The sequence below is a fragment of the Moschus berezovskii genome, chromosome 4 (genome assembly GCF_049115385.1).
Source record: "Moschus berezovskii isolate FMDL1 chromosome 4, NW_MosBer_1.0, whole genome shotgun sequence".
In the NCBI taxonomy this organism is placed as follows: Eukaryota; Metazoa; Chordata; class Mammalia; order Artiodactyla; family Moschidae; genus Moschus; species Moschus berezovskii.
This window is the reverse complement of record NC_142463.1, coordinates 11,353,376-11,375,523: the sequence shown is the minus strand read 5'-3', so window position 1 is coordinate 11,375,523 and position 22,148 is coordinate 11,353,376. Positions and strand designations below refer to the sequence as shown.

At 47.5% G+C, this 22,148-nt stretch overlaps 1 long non-coding RNA gene across 1 annotated transcript in view; it reads right to left on the bottom strand.

Annotated features, from left to right (window-relative positions):
* Positions 1–1,394: 1,394 nt before the first annotated feature.
* The window catches only part of LOC129540949 (uncharacterized), a 36,514-nt gene continuing 15,760 nt past the window's right edge, over positions 1,395–22,148 (bottom strand). Inside the window, exons 3-5 of the long non-coding RNA XR_008682737.2 lie at positions 5,745–5,910; positions 3,285–3,424; positions 1,395–1,664 (exon numbers count right to left, since the gene is read on the bottom strand). This is a non-coding gene — a long non-coding RNA (uncharacterized LOC129540949). The remainder of the gene's footprint in view (positions 1,665–3,284; positions 3,425–5,744; positions 5,911–22,148) is intronic.

Genomic DNA, 22,148 nt, shown 5'->3' with positions numbered 1-22,148 from the left:
TATTATTAATGGCTAAGTAAATGGAAAACTTATCTAATGAAAGTACCAGAAAAGCATACTATTTGAAGCCTGTGGCAATTGCTTTTGAAATGTAAATAGCAGCCCCAAACACTGTGTACATTCAGATTTTCTGGATCTAGGCCACGGGCATGGGGAAGGGCTCCCTTTACTGATGGAACGGGAAGTGAGGAACTGAGGGCACCTCCTGCCCTCCAGGGAAGGGAGTGTAAGAACCGGGCCTGCGTACCCATGACTCATCCTCGAGTGTGAGGAGAAACAGACCGAGAGTCTGGTCTTGGTCTGGGTTCCCCTGGCACCCAACTCTGAGCAAGGTTTGAGTGCAAGCAGTTTCTTTGGAAGACGGTCCCCGGAAAGCAGGCTGCAGCCTCAGAGAAATGCCACAGGCTTTCAGAAGTAGGTCGGGCCTGCACGGCTTGGGAGGGCCTGTGGGATCTGGGGTGGGTGCCAAAATTGGGGTGGGGGTGGGCAGGGAGGTAGCGAAGAGGACGAAGCCTATCAAGCCAGTTACCACGATGGGGAAATGAAGCTTCATTCCACAGGGACCTCAGGGCCTCATGTAAACCGGGCCTCAGCATCGGCTTTGTACACCAACTCCCCTTGGCAATTGGCCAGAGGGGCCCTGAGAAGCAGGAACATCACTTCTCTGGCAATCCCTGCCTGCCTGGGCGGAGTCAGCATGCTGCAGCCCCAGGGAAATGCTTTTGGAAGATGGGCACACCCTACATGGGAGGGCCCAAGGGGATCTGGGCAGGGCACCGGCCAGTGTAGATACAAATGTGGAGACCCAGACTAGGGCAAAGCAACAGCTTTGCCTCCTAGGGCAGGAGAGGGGAGAGCCAAGGATTTTAGGAAGCAGGATGGACAGAGCTTGGGGACCAGAGACTGTGGAGGTGTGGGAGGGAGAGGAGATTAGGGTGACCCTCAGATTTCTGGCCTGGAAGACAAGATGGGTGAAGAAGCACAGCATCTAGATGGGAACAGCCAGGATACTCCAAAGTCTTTGGAGTTCCAAAGAGACTCTGGAGCATCTCCAAAGAGACTTTGGAAAATCAGAAAAGAGATGTCCAGCAGGGAGATGGTATGTGGGTCTGAGGCCGAGCTGGGAGGTAAATGGAGCATTGGGAGTCATCACTAGAACCACTGAAGCCAGGCATGTGGATGAGGAAGGATCTGGGTTAGGACACAGGGCCTCAGGAACATCCCATAGACGGGAAGGAGCAATTGTGAGTGAAGCTCAACAGGAGCTGTTTCCTCCTGGCTCCCCAGTGACTGGGGGCCCTTCCCATCCTCCTGTGGGAGGAGGGGTGATGCCGAGGGGGAGAGAGGGAGGGAAGGGATGAGACAGGGTGATGTGGATTCCAAAGGAGCCGACAGCTGTCAAATAGTATAAAACCTCATATGTTAATAATTCTTACAATTTTGCCAAAGACTTAATGGCTGGCCTGTCAAGAGCGATGACAGAAGCTATTATGGAAACAAGACAGGAAGATTTTTGGAGGCAACATCGACAGCACAGCCTCACCATCGGCTTCCAAGGACCAGGAGGACAGCCTGGCCTCCTGCCATCCCCAGGAAGGCCACGTGCTCAGCTAGAGAGGAGCTGGGTCATTGCGGATTCCAGCCACTGACTATGGATTGATCACCTGTGAGGACATTTTAATTAACCGTCAGATCCCTGAGCTGCCCCATCGTTTCTGTCCCCACCCCCTCCCCAGTTTGCAGCCACCTCCAACCCCAACACAGGAAAAAGAAGTAGTCAGCCAACAGCACTACACAGCCAGAGGCATCCGGAAGTTTTCAGCTGTGGGAGGGACAGAAGGGAAGGTCCCATGACTCCTACAGGCTGGTCTGGCGGATCTGGGAGCTCCCCAGCGGGGTCTTGCACTGCTCATGGCCTCAGGTCCTGAGACTAGACCCAGTTCTATAGCTGATTCACTCAATGATCTTGGACCAATCACTTGGCTTCAAAGTGCTTCCATTTCTCATGTTTAAAATGGGAACAATAGCAGGAAGAGCAAATAAAACTTGTGCAAAAATGCTTTTAGAGCTTTGGTATCTCAGAATCACTTTCCACGACTCTCTGAAGCACTTCTGCTTGATCCTATTTAACCTCCAATCAGCACCAGGAGACAGCATCATAATCTCCGTTTCTGCCGGTCAGGGATGGGAGGCACGAAGCAGGGCTGATATGGGCCCGCGATATAAATACACGGAGCCAGCGCTGAGCCCCAGCCTTCTCTTCCACACCAAAATCTGCCTTAATATTGGGACTCTTATTAGACTAACAATGATCAGGGCAGCTACCACTGTCCGGTGAGTGCGTCCTTTGTGCCAAGACTTGGGCTAAATCAGAGCCTCTCAAACTTGACTGTTTACAAGGAACCCCTGGGCATCCTGTTGAAATGCAGATTCAGGTTTGCAGGTCTGGGTGGGGCCTGAGACTGCATTTCAAACAAGCACCCAGGTCCAAAAATCATAACTTGAGTGCTGTGCTGTGAGTTCAAATCGCATCAGTCATGTCCGACTTTTTGCAACCCTGTGGACTGTAGACACCAAGCTTCTCTGTCCATGGGATTCTCCAGGCAAGAATCCTGGAGTGGGTTGCCATGTCCTCATAACTTGAGTATCAAGGTGCAAAAATGCTTTTTCTCATTTATTGGCATAGTACCCCTAGGAAATGGGTACTCTTATTATAAATCATCCTTATTTTATAGAGGGAACTGAGGCTTGGGGAGATGGAATAAGTTGATCAGGTCACAGAGTTCAGCAGTACCAGGATTGGAACCCAGATTTCCCAGCCTGAATCTGCCCACTCAGCCAGAGAGCTCTCCCATGTCCCCAGCAGTCGTCTGAAAAGTCGATGACCTGGAATCGTACGATCCACAGCAGGGCCCAGGCTCTGTGGATGAGCAGGACAGCTCCCATGATGCAGGCAGTGTTAGAAAGGAGCTGGATCTTTAGCTGGGGAGGAAGTTGCAGTTTGGAAAGCAGGTGCTGCTGTATCCAACAACAACAACAAAAAGATGCTGATTCTGGAAAATTCTCCCACTTCGGTACTCAGGATGGTTTGCATTGAAAAGAGAATGTTTTAACAGGTCTGGGAAGAGGCCCTGAAACCAGGGTGAGAAGGAAGAGTCCCCACCCTCAAGGGCAAGAGTCTGGGAGGACTTAAACCCTGGTCTTGGGTTTAGGGGATGACCTTGCAAGTGCCAAAGAGAAAAGACACAAACGTGAGAATGCTCACCCACTTTCTGCCTGCTTACCTGCCCAGAAGGGTCTTGGCCTAGCCAGTCCCTCGGTGTTCGTGGTAGCAGTGACAGGGAGAGCTGAGAGGCCCCAGGAACTGGCTCTCAGAGAGAGCTTCCCAGAAGGGGCATGGGGAGACAAGAGCAAGGGCCATGTGCTGAAATGAGAACAAAGCCAGGTGGGCGTCAGGAGGGAGGGGGCAGACCAGCGGGGAGCTGGCAGGCAGACAGCTTCATCAGGACTCAGTGCTGCCAGAGCTGATGTTTCCAGTGAAGCTGGAAATGAAGGTCTTCTTGTGAAATCCCCACTTGTTTTTTTTTAATGTTACCCACCATTGCAAAAATATATTTGTGTGATATTGTGCAGGCTTGATATTATCTTAATGAAAAAGATGCACCCTTGGGTCACATTTTGCAACCTCGGGACCAGAGTCAGCACAGACTGGACTTAGGGAAGGGTCTGGGAGGGTCCTGGGAGAGGGTCGAGCCACAGCAGCCATGCCTGTCAGACAGATACATCGTGATGACGAGAGAGAGTGCATGCACAGAAACTAGGGCTTTAAGATGCAGGGCTGTTTGTCGTGAACAGAATCTTCCTTAGTCTTCTTCAAAAGACTTTAATGAACATTCAAGTGGTTTTTCCATTTTTGGCTCCCAGACTGGAGCCGCTTTGACTGTTACAACAGGCAGAGACCGCGCCATACAGCTCCCCAACACTAAGTGGTATTTCCCAATACTAAGTGGCTTTATACGGGCTAAACCCACTGGAGGCAGAGGCCCAGGGGAACTGCCAGCCAGGGGCTGAGGGCAGGACCAGGAAGAGGCTGCCAAGTGGGCTCAATAGACAGACATCCTGGGCTAAGCAGGTGACACTGCATCCTGCCCATTAAACTTGGAGTGGAGGGTTTCCCGGGGTGCCAACAAGTACATCCTGCACCCTGAGCTACTAAAGACCCACAGGCACCAAGGGTAGAGAGGCCATGGGTACAGGATACAAGCAGCTGTATCCTGCCCCGAGGCATACCGCCCCCGGTGGTCCCGGGAGATTCCTGTTCACAGGTACAGGTCTAAGGCAAAGGGTATGAACAGACAGAGGGGCAGGTAGAGGTGGGAAGCCAGACCTCTGTACAGATGTGGAGGAAGAGAAGGAGAAAGGCGAACTGACGTTCCTGCACTGGTCCCCACAGCAGCCCTTTGAGGCCCTTCATCTTATTGGCCCCACTTCGCAGATGAGGAAATTAAGTCCTGAGAAGATAAGTGTAAATGGTCTAAGGGCACCCTGCTAGGAAGGGGACCAGCAGGACTGTCACTCCAGGCCTGTCTGGTTGCAGAGCCCAGGCTCAGACCAGAGTTTGGGGGCCCTTTCCTGGTGTCTTAGCTCAGGCTGCTATAACAAATTATCATAGACTAGATGGCTTAAACCAGCAATCATTTCTCATAGATCTGGAGGCTGGGAAGTCTGAGATCAAAGTGCCAACAGATCCAGTGACTGGTGAGGACCTGCTTCCTGGTTTGCAGATGGCAGCCTGTATCCTCAAAGATGGAGAACAGAGAGGGAGCAAGCTCTCGTGTACCTTTCTTAGAAACACACTGATCCCATCACGAGGGCTCCATTCTCATGGCCTAATTACCTCCCAAAGGCCCCATCTCCAACCCCATCACCTGGGGGCTTAGGGCTTCCACAGAGGAATTTGGGGGACACAAACATTCAGCCCAGAGCACCTGGTATGGGACGAGGTTCCTCCCACAAGAGAGGCCCCCATGATCCACTTTCCCACAAAGAGCAAAACCACGGAGCCCCACACGGTACCCAGAGCTCTCTGTCCGGTGGCCAGGAAACACAGAGACACTCTCCCTGGGGTCCTCCCGGTCCCAACCCGCCTCTGCTCCCAGGCTGGGCTGCAAGCCCACACCGCCTGCAGCCACCCGCTCAGGAGCATTAATTGAAAATTAATCCGCTCGGTACGTGCCGATGTGCAAATCAAAGCTAAGTGTCTCAATTAGGAAGAGAAATGGAGTCAGGCGCTCTTCTCCGGCGCCAGCTTATTTATGGGGATAATATCATTTTTAATGAGGGGAGCTACTAAAAGGCACAACAAATGCAACATTTAATAGAAAAATATTACAGCATTCCATCAGCAGAACACTGCCGGGAGGGTGGATTCCGGAGATACACAAACCACCAGGAATCTACCTGTGGTTGTGTGAGTGCCTTATACAAGCATCTGTGTGTGCACACGTGTCTGTGTCAGCATACGTGTCCACAGCTGAGCATGTGTGTACGCATGAAGGAGCCCAGGTGGGGATGGGGAGGATGAAGCATTTTTGCTACAGAAGGTGAATTTCCCAACTGTTGCTCGAAGTCCCCCCATTAGGGTCCTGGGCCAGGCAATAGGAATTTAGGGTATGTCCCAATGCTAAGTGGGGCAGCGCAGAACCTGTCTGGTCCCTGGAGAATTGTAGGTCTCTGGCACCTACCTCCTTTGTTGTTGCTGTCGTTCAGTCGCTAAGTCGTATCTGACTCTGCAACCCCATGGACCACAGCACGCCAGGCCTCCCTGTCCATCACCAACTCCCGGAGCGTGCGCAGACTCATGTCCACGAGTTGGTGGTGCTATCCGGCCATCTCATCCTCTGTGACACCCTTCGGTGGTTCATAAAACGGAAAATTAGACCCCTCGGTTTCAGCCGACTCTGAGCTCTCCTTGCCAGCTTGGACGATGATAGTCCCAGCCAGCCACATCACCACCAACTGTAGGACAAGGCCCTCTGGGCACCAGCCCATGGCCCCACACTGGCACTTAGATCCAGCTGCCCCCTTCAGCCTTGGTCTCAGGCTCAAGAGCCAAGGGCTCTGCTTGCTAGGCTCAAGTCCAAGTTCCCAGCCCCACTGCCCCTGCCTCTACCCAAGGGCAGCACAGCCGCGGACCCAGGCTCTGTAGCCCCAGCTCAGAATGGGCTCAACTTTCCCATCTGTGGAATGGGGAAGCAGTTGAGACAGGCAGCTTGGAACCCAGCCCACCCTCCCAGCCCCCCACACGGACAGCCTGCACACATCCACCTCCTTGCCGCTGCACATGTGGGACCCCTCCTGAATGCAGGTACCAAATCCGGCTCTCCCTTCCCTGCCCGGAGCCACAGCCTGCTGTCCCCACCACACCCAATAGGCAGTATCTCTGACCACCCCGCCCTCCTCAGTCCGCTCACCCATCCGATGGGAATGACAAGAGGGCCTACCTCACAGGGAGGCAGCTTGCAGCAGGGAGTGAAGGAGACAGATAGTACACTCAGTGTAATCCCATCAGCACGTAGCCCAGAGGGGCTCGCATTTAGAGGGAGCGTTACCCCTGGGATCAGGATCACAACATCTACCTCTCCCACCTTGTCACCACCCCATTCAAACCCTGGCCTGCTCAAAGTGGGGATTTTTATCCCTAATTCTCAAAAGAGGAACCTGAAGTTCAGAGAGGTGGAGAGACTTACCCGAGGCCACACAGCAGGTGTGAAACATCAAAAGGTTTGCAGAGGTTCCAAAAGACACTGAAACCCAGGCCTCCTGGGGCCAGGCCTGCGTTCTCCCATCTCCAAAGAGCCTACAGGCTGTAAGCGGGGGCGGGGTGGTAACTCAGGTCTAACTTGGCTATGCCTCCCAACAGCTGTGTGACTTTGGATTCCTTACTTAACCTCTCTAGGTTTCTGCTTTCTCCATCAATAAAATGAGGTGATAATAGCACTTACTTTGTGGCGTTTTGTCAGTGCTGAATGAATATGAATACGCATAAATGAGGTACTTAGAATGAGGCCTGCCACGTGATAAACATTCAGCATGTATTGAGATGTTGTTACTAATAATAGGCTATCCTACTCCCAAATCATTCTCTCCCTGGTGAGGTAGCAAGACTCATCCATCAAGCGGTCTACCAAGGTCCCCCAGGCAGGGCCTTCCCCTCCTCCACATGCCCAGCAAGCGAACTGACGTTGGATTCCTTGACCTGGGCAGCGTGCCTTCCTAGACATTGTCATCACTCACTGAGCTGCATGCTTATGTTTCATGCATCGTTCTGTGTGTGTATTACACTCGAATTTTTCTAAGTACAATGACAATAATGACAAAATGAAACCAAGCAGGGGGCAGGTGGGTTTGGGCCCAGTAGACGGGTTCTAACAGGGCAGTGGTCTAGGAGGTTATTCATTTAATGTCTGTCTCCACATCGCCTTACGCTCCACGTGAGGAGCATCTGTCTCCTTTCCCGTGGTACCCCAGCTCCACAAAAATGTCTGGACGTGATAGATAGTCAATTAGCATTGAAGAGAGCAAGGGGACTGAGGAGGTGCTCTGGCCTGAGTGGCCATCTGAGTGCGTGGGCCCTCAATCTCAGGATTGTAGAACCCCCACCCCAGATCAGGAGCCCAAACTGGGGGCTTCCCCCTCCCTCCCAGACCCCAGGCACCTCCAGATTCACGACATCTGAAAGTTAACTTCCCGCAAAAGTCACTCTCCAAGATTAATATTTATTTCTTATGAAATTTAAATTTTTCAGTGTAATTAAATTTTTATTCCTCGTGAGTTATAGATAAAAATATTTATAACTTTCCCTTTCGCGCCACTGAGGATGAGGCTTAGATGAAACCAATTACCCAGGCCTCCTCCTGGTGACTGCTCAGGGGGTCAGGGGCAGGGAGGGGGGTCAGAAGGGCTGGTGGGGTGACAGCCAGCATCTGTCACCCCAGGTAACAGTGTCAGCCCTGCCTCCTGAATCTGAGCAGTTAGGGGTGATGGGTAAAACAGGAGGTCTCAGACCCACCTCACCCCCAATTTCCCGGCAGACAATTCTGCAGGCACTGAGAATTAGGGCCAGAGAGAGAGACCAGAGGAGACTGGAAGAGGACCGAAAAATAAGACCAGAGAATGAGCAGAAGAGAGGAAGGAGAAAGAGCAGAGAGAGAGGACCCACATCCTCCCACCCCAGCAAAGAACATGGTGGAACAGCCTATCAAAGGCCGCCCATGTTGCCAAGGAGATCGGGGCTCTGGGGCCTTTCATCATTTATACCCAGAATCATCAAGAGTGTCCCTTAAGTGAGGAGCAGCCTGAAGGGCATATCTTTAGTAGAGAGGGGGAGGAGGGGTATAGCCAGGAAGCCACAGGTTCTGAAGCCAAGCAGGCCAGCATGTAAATCCTGCTTCTGAATGACCTGGGATGTGTTTCATAACCCCTTTGAATGTCAGTTTCCTTGTCTGTAGGATGGAAGCCCAAAGATGGCGTCAGATGGTGTGAAGAGCCTCGCACACAGCTCAGGCTCCGTTACTGGCAGAGGATCCTGGACTATCTACTGACGGGGAGCTCACTACTTCACAAGAGTAGTCAGCTTGGTTGGAAAAACCCATCTTCTCACTAAACCTGAGACATACACTCTTACAAATGGGGCTCTCTGAACCCCCTCTGATTTCATATAAGTCCCTTAGGTACCGGGAAGCCAAAATCTACCCTCCAAACCTCCCCTACCCATCACACAGGCTATCAACCCAGCGTCAGATCTGCCCACAAATGTGCTGTCTTGCCAGGAGACACCTTGGGTCCCACATGGCTCTTGATGCAATAATGTTACCGGGGGCACACCATGAACAGCCTTCCCCCAACGATGACATGCACTGGGACACACCACCGATCAGGCTGCATTAACAAAGGAGATCAATCAGGCACTTGCCACGCCCTCCTTGCCCCTCCCCCATGAGTCAGAGCCCCAAGGTCCAGACCGGACAAGGGCTGGGTCTCCTGTCCCTAACAGCCCCCAGGGTTAGGACCAGGCTAGCTCTTCCTCCTCACCTTGCCCGGGATGCAGTTTGTGTTCACTAATTAGACCTGTCGCCAGCCCTGAATCATTCCCAGGCCGACCGAGGAGGTCATTAAACCGGAGATGGATAAGTGCTAAGCCTGCCCTGCTCTGGAGATTTACAAGGTTCAGGCTGGGGAGGATTTATAACGTTTGTTAAATTTCTAATTGAGTTTAGAGTGCAGTGCCGTGGTCTCAGTGACCAAGCCTCATGGGCAAGCATTAAAACAAGTGCACCCATCCCTCACACTCTGGGAAGACAGTGGCCTCCCCCACCAGCCTGGTGACACAGGCCAAGGGCTGCCAAAAGACAGTGCGGTCCAGTGGGCAGCCCCAACCAAGCCACTCAGCACACCCGGCCCAGCTCCAGGCCCACAGACCTGCCCGGCAAAGAGCTGCAGGTCCAGCAGCTGTTTGTGGTTGACTGCTGGTCCGGATTTGTTGTTTGTTTATTAGGAATTTTTTAAATAGTTAATATACTCACACGGCTCAAAATTCAAAGAGTATAAAGGATACTGGAGGAAATTCTTCTCCCATTCTGTCTCCCAGTCCCCCTCCCTGGGAAAAAGCAGTGTTCAGTTCAGTTCAGTTCAGTCGCTCAGTCGTGTCCGACTCTCTGTGACCCCATGAATCACAGCACGCCAGGCCTCCCTGTCCATCACCAACTCCCGGAGTTCACTCTAACTCATGTCCACAGAGTCGGTGATGCCATCCAGCCATCTCATTCTCTGTCGTCCCTTCTCCTCCCGCCCCTGGCAAATCCTTCAAGATTCATATACATAAGCAAACATATACATCCAAACATCCATATTCTTTTGTATGTGCGCTTACTCTGTTTCTCCTTTGATATACACCTTATGCACTTTGCTTTTTGTTCACGTAGGACCAGATTTTAGGACTCTAGAGAAAAATGCCTATTGGTCAGCATCAAACAGGCCTAGATGAAATTTCAGCTTTGCCCCGTGATGCACTGAAGCTGCCTCATACCTGCTCTCAAGAGCCGGTTCTGCATATCTCTTCCCGACTTCAAGTTCAGTGATGCATGCCGGTATTTTGAAACTCCATGGGAGTATCAACACCCATAGAAATGGGCAGGCACCACAAACTGAGGCTTTTCTTTTATTCAGAGAGCTGGTCGTTTCGGATTGACCAGCACAAAACCACCAACTTTGTCACTTGTGTGCCGTGTGACGTCAAGCAAGTCACTTGACCTCTCTGAACCTCAGTTTGTCTAAAATGGGTATGAAGTAGTACCAGAATGTGGCCACCGAATCTTTGGCCTGCCTGTCCCCACACTGGGCATGAGTGATGCAGAAATGAACCTAGCCCCAGGCCTTCCCAGAAGGGGTTCTGGTCTAGTGGGAGGGGACAGACATCTAAACAGACAAGGCCATCATGCTATAGAAGTAGTCAGAACAGAGGGACTCCAGGACAAGAACCTGAGTCCCCAGATGGGGATGGTGGCGGTTTCCCAGAGGAGGTACATTTTATGCTGGGCGTTGAAATATGGCCAGATATATATATATATATATAATTTATATATATATCATGGAGTATTACTCAGCCATAAAAAGAATGAAATAATGCCATTTACAGCAAGATGGATGGACCTGGAGATTAATACAGTACATTAATACAGTACTGTACTAAATACAGTAAGTCAAAGACAAACATTATATATCATTTATATGTGGAATACAAAAAATAATACAAATAAATCTATATACAAAACATAAATAGACTTATAGAAAACAAATGTATGGTTACCCAAGGGGAAAGGGAGAAAGGGAGGGAGAAATTAGGAGTTTGGTATTAACAGATACACTGCTGCTGCTGTTGCTGCTGCTAAGTCACTTCAGTTGTGTCCGACTCTGTGTGACCCCATAGACAGAAGCCCACCAGGCTCCCCCTTCCCTGGGATTCTCCAGGCAAGAACACTGGAGTAGGTTGCCATTTCCCACTACTATATATAAAATATACAAGCAACAGGATTTGCTGTATAGCACAGAGGAAAATATTCAATACATTGTAATAACCTATAATGGGAATTAACCTAATATATATACACATATATATATGTATACCTGAAACACTTTGCGGGTATACCTGAAACTAACACAGTATTGTAAATCCACTATAATTCAACTTAAAAGAAAGAAAGAAAGGTGGCCAGGAACCCCAGACACAAAAGGCTGGGCCTGGAGGGTAGAATTCCAGAGCTGGTGACAGAAGGCAGGTTTCATTTCTCCCTAGCTCAGAGACAGGAAGTCACTTACCTAGAGCTGCACAGCACGGAAATGACCTAGTCAGAACTCTAATTCAGATCTCCTTGACCCAAAGCAAGACTCCGTCTCCTGCTACATTTTCTGCTCTGCACCCATTCACTAGGCTGTCCTGCAAGATGGCATGGGTGGCACTGGGAGGGCTCTCAGGGGCACTTCACGCTCACATGGTAAAGGAAATACCCTCCGCAGGATCCTGACAAGGAACACACACCATGACACAATAGTTGGCATGGTCAAAAACCCACCCACTCACTTAGCTGAAGTTTGGAAAAGCAAAGGCAGCCAGCACCTCCACCATCCCAGGGATCCCCTCCCCAGAACCAAGGGCTGGACCCCACCACAGGTCCACTCTTTCTCCTCCTCCCATTTCTTGGCTTTGATTCTTAAACTGAACCCTCCATAACTTCGTGGCTGAGGAGTGTTCCCACTCATGGGGAAACAGATGGGGGGAATAAGAAGCACAGAGAGGAATGGGCACGTCAGCCCTGGAGCCTGGCACCAGAGCCTGGCACCTCCAGGAAAGGGTCAGCGTGACTCTGCACCACTGTCCGGAGACCTGTGTGGGTGACAGGCAACTCTCCACCCTCCTCGTTCACTCATCCGGCAATGCCCATGGGGCACCTCCTACTGAGTGCCACGAGAGAACAAGCCAGGCAGGGTCCCTGCCCTGGCACTTTCATTCTGCCAGGGAGACAAACTGCAAACCATAACCAGGAAACTCACCAGTTTCAGAAGGTCAGAAGTGCTCTAGGAGAAATAAAACAAGCTGGTGAGATAGAGCGGGACCAGGTGTGGTCAGGGAAGCCCTCTCTAAGGAGGTGACATCTGGCCTGTCACCCGAGGGACAGGAAGGAACCAGCCCCGTGACGATCAGAGAGCAGGACGTGCCAGGCAGAGGAACAGCAAGTGCGAAGGCTCGTTTGAGACGGAGGAGAGAACTCTCTGGAAAGGGTATGGCCCGAGGGGGCACTCGGCACACCCACAACAGAGGGTGCGGTGGAACCGAGCACCCCACACGCTGATGTGTGACCTCAAACTGTCCCTCCTACTCTCCAGGCCTCAGTTTCCCCACCCATCTGTGGGTCCACAGCCAAAACACTCCAACTTATTGAGAGAATGAAATGAGCTTGCATGTGCGGGAACCTCTCCATTCAGACGGCATCTCCCCACTCTTCCTGGGATCACCCTGCTGGAATCTCAGGAGCCAGGGGGACAATCTGAAGTCCACGGTGGGGCCTTCCTTCCCTGACCTGAGGAGGGGCAGCAAAGGGTTCAGCCCTGGAGGAGGCCAAGGGCTGGGCCAGGGTTGCCAAGTTTCTGGCTCCTTGGAGGGATCCCAAGAATAATAAGGTCACCCTGCTCAGTGATGCCAAAGGGCTGAGTTGTCCAAAGCCACAAGGTGATTTCTGGGTCCAGGACATGTGAGAAGCCACTGAACACCCACACCGAGTTTCCATCCTAGTGAGCCCACTTCTTTCTTTCCTTCCCTGGGAAGACATAGGTGAATCATTTCCTGGGGTCTGTCTCTAGGTGGAGAGCCATGAGAGAGTGATCAGCAAGAACTGACTCCATACCCTGAGCCCCGGAGTCAGCGCTCCCAGAAGTGTCTTCCTGCTCCCCACACACATTTACACACCTACATACAGGGGTCCTAAATGATCGTCAATCACAGTGACTTCCACCAACCCAAACAGGAGCTGGAGTCCCTGGTCCAGAATCTAAGCATCGAGCGCCCCCTGGTGGTAATCATGGCAATGCAAAGCTTGGCGCCATAAAGCCTAGGCTGGAGAACACTTGGCCCAGACCCGAAAGAGAAAAGCCCAGGGCTCATCTGGCACTATGCAGAATAGGAGATTTGAGGGGCTGCCATTCATTTAGTGGGCCAGTGCCCACGAGAAAAGGTCCGGCCCTGAGACGGTACAGGACTTGTCCACAGTCACACAGCAAGTAGATTGTACCTAGTGGCAAGAAGACCACTCACTCAGTCTGCTTCATTGAGCATCTACCATATGCCAGGCACTCTTCTAAGCATAGACAACCCGAGAGTGGCCAGGAGGAAGTCCTGACCTCATGAAGCCTGCATTCTACTGAGGGAAAGTGATGATCAGCCCGTGAACAAATAGAGATGCAGGGTGTCTGGAGGTCTATGATGGAAAATAAAGCAGAATAAGAGGAGAAGCAGCAGGGGTGCTCTCTTGGATCAGATATTCGTGGACGGGCTCTATGAGGAGGTGATATCTGAGGAGCTGAGATCCATGAAGAGATTGACACTAAATATCCAAGGAGCGGGGAAGCATTCCAGGCAAAGAAAGAGTATCCTCTAAAAGAAGGGGGCCCTCGGCATGTTCTAGTAACGGAGGAGACAGGTGGCCAGAGTGCAGTGGAGTGAGCGAGGAAGAGAGGGGAGATGGGGTGAGAGAGGTGGTGGAGGTCATATCCCATAGGGTCCCGAGAACCACGATAAGGACTTTGGGCTTTATCCTAAGTCGTGTTAGGAAAACACTGGAGAGTTTTGAACAGTCACGATGGGACTGGCATCTTTAAGCGCTCACTAGCTGCTGAAGGAAAAACAGACTGTACAAAGATGAGAAATGAAAGCAGTTAGTTTGGAGCTGGGAAGCTACTGCAAGATTCCAGACGAGTAATGACAGTGGCTTTAATCAGTAGTGGGGATAATGGAAGGGTCTCAGAAATGAGACACATTTTGGAGGTCAAGCCAAAATGAGTTTCTGAGGTACTGATATAGGATGTGAAGGAAAGAGAAGAAAAAAAGGATGAGATCAAGGCTTTTTGCCTGAACATCTGGGTGACTATTTCCTGGCATAAGGAAGTCAGGTAGGAGAGACTTGCAAGAGGAGAATCAAGAGTGCCATTTTGGACATGGTGAGTTTGAGGTGCTAACCATGACTATTCAAAACTTTGAAGTTCAGGGGTGAATGTGGGAGCCATCAGCATACAGACGGTGTTGAAAAGCATGGAGAAACTTCTGCTTCCATCCAAGATGAAGAAATAGAGACCAAATTTATCCTTCTTCCTGAAACAAGAAAAGTAAATGATACAAAATACATGGAACAATGGTTTTCAAGATACCAGACATCAGAAAACAAAATACAGTATCCCTGACAGACAGGAAGCAAATGAGGCAAGCCCTAAAATAATCTTATCTTACTGTTTTGATAAGTTTCCAGATTGCAGCAGGAAAAAAAAATGGGAATGAAGGTGGAGCCTGGAAAGCCCTGGGACTTGAGGAGACAGAGTCGAGAAACCCAGGAGACCAAGGCAACCAGAATTTGCAGGACAGGGTACTCGAGAGGAGAGCCCTACGTAGAAAGAGAGCCTAGAGACGAGGAAAGGGCCCCCCTGAAGTAGTTACCAGAGTACTGATCAGCACGTGTGTGTAAGAAAAATACCTAAGGTCAGGCCAACAACAATTCAAAGGTATTAAAGGGAATAGCATCCAGGACTCATACAAGACCTGGAATAACATCTGTTCTCACCAAGACCAGAAAACCTCAAAATTCATGCAGCATTGGGTAGAACACTCAGAAGACTCCTCCCTCAACAATGAAGAATAATTATCCTGAGCCTACTCTGGTCCCATCTAACAAATCTTAGAAGTAAAACCCAAACAGTTCAAACTCTTCCTGCAAATAAATTGCATTCCAGAATAGAGTTCAGAACGTTTATAGGAAGACACAAATAACCAGGAATACAAAAACACTAATGTGTGTGTAACTGGAGTACCCAAAGAGATACAAAAATGCCCAAAAAAGTTAAAATCACAATGTCTGGCAACTAATCAAAGACTACCAAGCATGCCAAGAATGAAGAGAAAATTCGAATGAAGAGAAACTGACCCAGAACTCACACAGATATTAGAATTAGCAGACAGTGACATTAAAACTATTTTTATAGCTGTAGCCCATAGATTTACATTGCAAACTTGAGGCATTTAATATATTAAAAAGACCCAAATCAAACTTATAAACATGAAAACCACAATCTGAAGTAAAAAATACAGTGAGTGAGATTAATGCAGATTAGACATTGCAGAAGAAGATAATGAATGAACTTGAAGACATAGCAATAGAAACTACACAAAAGGAAACAGAGAGAAAAACAAAAAAATGTTAAGGTGCCATCAATGACATGGGAGACAACCTTAAGCAGCCTAATACATGTGTGATTGTAGTGTTCAAAAGTAGGGATTAACATGTGATTCTAAGTCCAGCAAAAATATCTTTCAAAATAAAGACTATTTCAGACATACAAGAGCTTAAACAGTTCATCAATAACAGACTTCCATTGTAAGAAATAATAAAAGAAGTCCCTCAGTCAGAAGAAAATGATACCAGATAGAAATATGGATTCAAGAAAAACACCAAGAATGGTAACTACACAGGGAAATGTATGAGTTTCAGTATTATTTAAACCACTTTTTAAAATAACTGATTATTTAAACAAAAATAATAACAATGTATACTGTGTGGTTTATAACATAAATAAGTTAAAGTTATGACAACAATAGAATAATGGCTGAGAGATGGGAAAGGGCTGCACACTACTCTAAGAGTCTTACAGTTTATGTAAGTAGTACAATTCATGTGAAAGCAGACTGTTGTAAGTTAAAGATATATACTATAAACCCTAAAATAATGACTAAAATAATAATGAATAAAATGAAAATTCTAGCTAATAAATGAGATAAATTGGAATCATTAAAGAATTCCAAAAGAAGAAAGAAAAAATATTAAAAAGGAGACGAAGAACTGATGGGACAAATATAAAACAAATAGCAGGATGACAGACTTCAGCTTAACAACATGCAATCACATTAAATGTAAATGACCCAAACACCCCTATTAAAAGACAGAGACTGTTAAATTGGACAAAAAAGCAAGAACAAATTAAACGCTGCCTCAAAAGAGACACATTCAATATAAGGATATAAATGTTAAAAGTAAAGGGATATAAAAAGGTATGCCATTTTTGTATAAACAAAAGAAAGTTGGAGTGGTTGTATTAACATCAGGCAAAGTAAATATCAGATCAAAACTATTACCAGAGATAAAGAAGTTCATTCCATAACAATCAAGGGGTCAATTCATACAGAGGACATAAAAAATCTAAAATGTTTATGCATCTAATAACAGGGTTTCAAAATACACGAGGCAAAAAGGGGTAGAACGGCAAGGGGAAACAGACAATCTACAATCATAGTTGGAGATTTCAACATTCTCTCAACATTTGATAGACCCGAGTAGACAGAAAATCACTAAGGATATGGAAGACTTGAACAACACTATAAACAATTTGACCTAATTGACATTTATAGAACATTCCACTCAACAATATTAGATTAAGCATTAGTTTCAAGTGCCCATGGAAATTTTAAAAGATAGAGTCATAAAGCAAGTCTGTATAAATTTAAAAGGATTCAAGTCATACAAAGAATGTTCTCTGACTATAATGAAATTAAATTACAATCAATAATAGAAAGATGTGAGGAAAATTACCAAATATTTGAAAACTAAATAATACACTTTTAATAACCCATGAGTCAAAAAAGTAATCAAAAGGGAAATTATGAAGTATTTTGAACTGAATAAAAATCAAAACACAACACAAAAGAAAAACACAAAATTAGTAGTACTCCACTGTAATAGTACATAGGAGAAAATTTACAGCAGTAAATACTGATATTAGAAAAGAAGAAAGGTCTCAAATCATTGACTTTCTACCTTAAGAAACTGAGTGATAGAGGGAGAAGTGAATGAAGAGAATCAAAAGGAACAAATTTCCAGCTGTGAAATCAATAAGTCCTGGGGATGAAAAGTACAGCATGGTGACTACAGTTAATAAAACTGTGTTGCATATTTGAAGGTTATTAAGAGAGTAAATCTTAAAAGTTCTTATCACAAAAAATTTATAACTGTATATGGTGACAGATGTTAACTGGACTTACTGTGGTGATCATTTTGCAATACATGCAAAACTCTAATCATTGTGATGCACCCTTGAAGCTTGTTATTGCTCTACAGTCATTAAGTCACGTCTGGCTCTTTGCAATCCCATGGACTGCAGCACACCAGGCTCCTCTCTCCTCCACTATCTCCCAGAGTTTGCTCAAATTCATGTCCATTGAAACTAATATAACATTATATATAAATTATACCTCAGTTTTTAAAGAAATAAAGTAATGGAGGGGAGCAAATTAAGCCCAAAGTAAGCATTAGAAAGGAAATAATTAAGATTAGAGCAGAAATCAATTTTAAAAAGCAGAAGAAAAATAGAGAAAGTCAATGAACCCAAAAGGTGGTTCTTTAAAAAAAAATTAATAAATTTGATAAATTTCTAGCTAGACTGATAAGAAAAAAAGAGAAAAGATACAAATTACCAACATCAGAAATGAGAGAAATGACATCACTACAGATTTTACAAATATTAAAAGAAATAAGGAAATATTATGAACAGTTATCTGCAAATAAATTTGACAACTCAGGTGAAACGGAGAAATTCCTTGAAACACAAACTACCAAAGCTCACTTGAAAAGAAACAGATCACCTGAAGAGCCTTATATCTCTTAAATAAATCAAACTTATGACCAAAAACCCTTCAACAGAAAGACAACAGGACCAAATGATTTCAGTGGAGAATTCTAGCAAACATTTAAGGGAGCTGTAATGCCAGCAAAAACTCTTCCAGAAAATTAAAGAGGAAAAAATATTTCCCAACTCGTTCTGAGCGGCCAGCATTACTCTGATAACAAAGTCAAAGACATGACAAGAAAAGAAAACTACAATAGAATATCCCTCGTAAATATAGATAAGAAATTCTAAACAAAATGTTAGCAAATTCAAACTAACAATACTTAAAATGGCTAATATATCACAACCAAATGAGGGTTAGCGCAGGAATGCAAGTTGGTTTCACATTAAAAAATGAGCCAATGTATGGCATCATACTAACTGAAAGTATTAGGTTTTATTGCTGTTTTAACAAATTACCACAACCTTTACGGCTTCCCTGGTGGCTCAGACGATAAAGTGTCTGCCTACAGTGCGGGAGACCTGGGTTCAACCCCTGGGTTGAGAAGATCCCCTGGAGAAGGAAATGGCAACCCACTCCAGTACTCTTGACTGGAGAATCCCATGGACAGCGGAGCCTGGTAGGCTACAGTCCATGGGGTCGCAAAGAGTCCAACACCACTGAGTGACTTCACTTCACTTTTGGTGGCTTAAGACAATACAAACTTGCTGTCTTATAGTTCTGGAGGTCAGAAGCCAAAAAGGGTTTCAGTAGGCTAAAATCAGGATGACAGCAGGATTGTATTATTCTGCAGGCTCTAGGAAGAAAACACTTGCTTGCCTTCTATGGCTTCTGGAGCCAGCAGGCATCCCTCCCTCCCTTCTTTCTCCATCTTCAAAGTCAACAGCAACCTCTCTCTCCTGTCATCACATCTCTGACTTTTCTAAGGATCCTGATGATTACACTGGCCTCACTTAGATATTCTAAGATAATCTTATCTTAATCCTATCTGCAAAACCCCCTTTTTATGTAAAGTAACATATTCACAAGTTTCAAGCAGTAACATAGCCCCGAGGATGAACCTCTTCCCCCAAGAACCTTGAGGGAAAGAGAGATCAGCAGGTTTCAGGGCTGGGTCACATGGTGAAAAATTATGGGGAGACCGAGGAGTGTTAAGTGTTTCTCTGCTCCAGAGGAACCCCAATGCCCCAGACACTGCTCAGGGGCCACTGTCCCCCACCCCACTCAGCCCCATCCCCACTTACCCTCTGGTGGAGCAGTAGAATGTCCTTTATAAGGGGCGGTGGGCTCCCAATGGAGGCCGCTGGTGCAGAGAGAACTCCTTCAGAGTCAATAGACCTGGGCTCAAGGATCAGCTCCATTCTCTCAGTAGGTTCCTGGGCAAGTCCTATCGCTATCCTCAGCCTCCGCTTCCTCTTCTGTAAAGTGAGGGGCTAATCCCATTCCCCCAGCATGGTGGTGAGGATGTCAGGAGATAACACAAGTGCAGCTCCGGGCACAGAGCAGGGCCCAAGGCACGGGCGATGGACGGCGGGGCGTTAGTCCTCTTCCTTCCAGCCTCCCCGCAGCTCTCCTCCCCTTGCTTACTCCCATCTTGGGTCCCCATTTGATCCCAGGGGTCTCCAGGCCCTCTCCTGCTGCTGCCCTGATGTTATAGTGTCCCACCTTGCAAACCCACACAGCAATCGCTGCCAAGGGCATGCCTGAGAGAAGTCTCCCAGCTCCCCCGTGTCTCCAGGACCTCTGTAAGGGAGGGTGGGAGATGCAGGAGCCCCGCCCTGGGGGATGTTTAACAGAGTGGTTAAGACTCTCGCAGAACCCTCATTCGAATCTAGGTTTCCCACTTACTTGACCCTGGACAAGTGGCTTCACCTCCGTGAGCCTCGATTTCCTGTTCTGTAAAAGTGTCCACTTCAGAGCTTCAGGAGGATTCAATGAGATCGTGCATGAAAGTGCTTTACCCCGTGCCTGGCCCATCACTGTGGTTACCCGCTCCCACCTAGCTCGTCAGGAAGGCGGGTGCCCCCACCCATCTGCAGTCTGGGTTTCCTGTGAGCCTGAGTTCAGAGAGCCAGGACAGCACGAGGGTCCGACGATGCCCCTTCCCCTAACAGTCTCGCCCACCTCTCTCAGCTCAGCCACGGGCTTCACAATAGAAGCCCCTCATCCTGCTAATCCCTTCTCTAGTGCCGGGGTTCACTCTGATATCCCCAGCCCAGCAGCTGCTTCTCTCCCAGCAGATGCCCTGCCTCCTTGGCCCTATAGCGCCTGGCTTGTGAGCAAGCGGGGACTGAGCAGAGGAGTGGTGGGCTGAGTGTGGATTCTGGAGCCCAACTGCCTGGCTCTGCCTCCTAGCTTTATGACTTCAAGCAGGTCACTTGATCTGTCTGTGCCTTAGTTCCATAATCTATAAAACAGGGCTAAGAATGGTATCCCTTCAGAGGATTATTGTGTAGGTTAAACCAGTTAATAAACATAAAGTGCTTGCAGTGGTGCCTGGCCCCACTAAGTGCCACGTAAGTATTTGCTATTCTTATTATCATGGTTATCTTTTTCCAGCATGTAGCCACACACACAGTGGGTTTCCGAGCATGCTTATTGAATGAATGGATAGATGGATGGATTAATTAATGAACCAACCAACCTCTAAGGGTCCTTAGCTCACGGATAACTGATAACAGCAGCTATGGGTTTCGAGCGCCTAGCAGGTGCCAGGTGCTTTGTAACACTTGATCTGACTGAATCTTCGCAACAACCCAAGGAGGGGGGTACCCTGGTGCCTGCTTTACAGGTAAGGAAATCATGAGCCTTAGAGGTTAATGTATCCAAGATCACACAGTCATTTTTTTCCTCCCTTTAATTTTTAATTATACATAATACAAAATCACTGAAGAAAAAATTTAAATAGAGAGGTAAAATAAAACCAAGAAAGATTAAACCACCTGAGATTCCACACCCAGAAATTTCCATCGCTAAGTGCTTGCAGACTATCACACAGACTTTCTTCATGCAAATATACATATTTTTTTAACAAAGATGGGCTCACATTATGCATCCCCCTGCACTGCAACAGAACGTAGCTCTCTTTCTGTGTCAATAAATCCGTGCCACTGGCAGCAGCTAGTGCTTTATTGTAGAGCCGGATCACAATTTATTTAACCAATTTGCTGTTGTGGGATATTTAGGCTGATCCAATTTCTCACCATTTTGTGTGATGAATATCCTCTTTATCCATACAACTTTCTGAACTTGTCCAATTATTTCCTTAGGATAAATTCCTAGAAGTGAAATTTCTGAGTCAAAGACAATACACTTATTTAGGACTTTTCATATATACACCCTGGCAAATTGTCTTCAAGAAAAGTTGTATTAATTTACATTCCCACTGGTGGCAAATGAGATATGGGCCACAGTATTGAAGATGTACAAAACAGATAAAAAAAATGGTGCATTAGTCAGGAAAAGCTAAGCCAAGCTGCGTAACAAATTAACCCCAAATCTCAGTGGCATTACACAACTAAGATTTACTGGTGGCTCACACTGCAGGCTCAGTCTGGATCAGCAGAAGGCGTGTCTCTGCTTGCACTGCGAAATTCAGGGCCCCAGGGTGACAGAGAGAGGACCGCTCCCCCACACCATCTTGTAGCTGTACCATTTGAAATATGTGACCTCCACCATTGCTCCAGAATTGGAAGACTGATCATCCAGGTTCTTCAATGCCTTGGCTCAGAAATGATATACATCACTTCCAATCATACTTCATTGGCAAGAACTATCATGTGGCCTTGTCCAACTGCACAGGGGCTGGAAAGGGTTGTCTTCCATGTGTCCAGGAAAGAGAGGCAAACCTCATGAGCATAAACAGTAGCAACATCTGCCACAGATTGAAGGGTTAAAAGTCATGGAAGGTTCCCTTTGACTAGAGAAACATGAATTAAATCCCCTTGTGATTTGAAAGGAAGGAAATGAATTGCTCAGTCATGTTAGACTCTTTGCAGCCCTATGGACTGCAGCCTGCCAGGCTCCTCTGTCCATGGGATTCTTCAGGCAAGAACACTAGAGTGGGTTGCCATGCCCTTCTCCAGGGATCTTCTCCACCCAGGGATCAAACCTACGTCTCTTACGTATCCTGCATTGTCAGCCAGGTTCTTTATCGCTAGTGCCACCTGGAAAACCCATGTGTCCAGGAAAGAGGCAAACCTGATCTGTATAA